Here is a 1,906-nt window from a genome sequence, read left to right as displayed (position 1 = left end):
GAAATAACCCTAAAAAATAAAACAAGACCAAATTAAAACTAAATTTAAAAAAAGATGCCAACTGGACATAGAAAGGGAAACAAATCAAACAAACATAGAAAAATAAATGGAGTAAAATTCCTCTGGTGTTCACAGTTCTGTGATAGGTCCAAGTCTAACCTTAGAAATTTGTTGTGGGGCTGGGGATATAGCTCAGTGGCACAAATACCTGTTTGGCAAGCACAAGGTCCTGAGTTCAATTCCCAGTACCAAAAAAACTCAAGAAATATGTTGTGTGCTCCAGCCAATTTTACAGTGGGATTTGTGCTAGAAATAGGGCTCATCTTGGCCTCTGGGTGTAGGGGCTGGGTTTGGTGTTCTGTTTCAAGGTTTATCCCCAGCTCTTTGATATGTATGTATTAAAAATAAAGGAAAGAATGGCAGCCCTACTTGCCCTCTTCTATTCTGCCTGTCCATGTGCCAAAGCACAAAGCTGGCTCACTTGACTTAGCAACTACTGGTGTGTGTGTCTATGCCTGAGTCTTGGGGGTTCCCCTCTTGGGGCAGTACAGCTGCATGCATCTTGCTGTCACTGCCACCATCCCGAGTGCCTTGCTGGGTTGCTAGGGGTCTCTTCCTGGGACAGTCAGGCTACATGCCTACTGCTGCTGCTACTGCCACCACAAGAAATTATTTTGAAAATGTTTTTATTATTTAAAAATTTGAGAAAACAGTACTTACTTTCCTCTAATATTAAAAATTTAACCATAGTATAATGACCAAATCTAGGGAATTAATACTGGGAAAATCCTATTCCTTAAACTATAAATTCTATTTGAATTCTATGAGTCTCTCCTCTTGATGTTCTCATTCTGTTCCAGAAGACAGTCCAGGATCCTACTGTTCTGCCCCTACATTTATTTGTTGTATCTCCTTAGACTCTTCCAAACCACAGTAGTTGCTCAGTTTGTCCTTATCTTTTAGGACATTGACACTTGGTCTTGTTTATTTGTTTTATGGAATGACTCTCTAAATTAGGCTTGCTAGTTTTCTTTAATCACATAAACATCAAATGTTTTATATTTAGAAATAGTGTGTTCTCATCAAGATGGCATATCTGGGGTCAAGTATCTCTGTGAATCCTGATGATGTTAACCTCCATTGCTTGGTTAAGATGTTGTCTGCTGATTTATAATAACTATGAAGTTGTTATATTTCTCTTTGCAATTTATAAGTATTGTTAGAGACACTTTGAAACCATATTAAATACTTTCTATATCTGCAAACTTTTGCATGGAAATTGCAGTGTTTATTGGTTGGCCTTTCTTGCAATAATTATTACTGGATATAAACTTAATTGTAAATTTCTGTCTTCCATGTGTTTTTTTTCACTTATTAATTGCAATTCTTTTTGCAAGGAAGAACTGCTATTTTTTCTTCTAGTTTTGAATTTTATTATTTATTTCAGCATAGACTCATGGACATTTATTTCATTCTGTCAGCTTTTATATTCCACTTTAATTTTTAAAGTAGGAGTAAAAGATCATACCATATATATGCAAATATGTATCAATTAAAAAAGAGGAATTAGATGGAAAAAAGAAGCACATTTATTTTCTGCAGCTTCACTCAATATACTGGTTGCAGAGTGCCACCATGAATACCTAAAGGCACAGTGGTAAAATTGCTCATTTACCAACCTGCATCATGCTTGGGACTGATGATGTACAGGACTGATGAAAAGCACTTCATTTCAGAATAGTGCCATAGATAGCACAAAGCTGTCATGAGAGATGTTAGGGAAATACTAGAATCCCTCTGTGAATTATGAATCAACAGATATTTTATACTCAGCTAATAAATACTGTTTAGAATTATTGAAAAGAACATTTAAAAGCATATTAGTCATTCTGTGAAGAAGTACTAA

Source organism: Chinchilla lanigera, unplaced genomic scaffold, assembly GCF_000276665.1.
Source record: "Chinchilla lanigera isolate Chin_1 unplaced genomic scaffold, ChiLan1.0 scaffold00069, whole genome shotgun sequence".
Taxonomy (NCBI): domain Eukaryota; kingdom Metazoa; phylum Chordata; class Mammalia; order Rodentia; family Chinchillidae; genus Chinchilla; species Chinchilla lanigera.
This window is presented reverse-complemented; position numbering follows the sequence as displayed.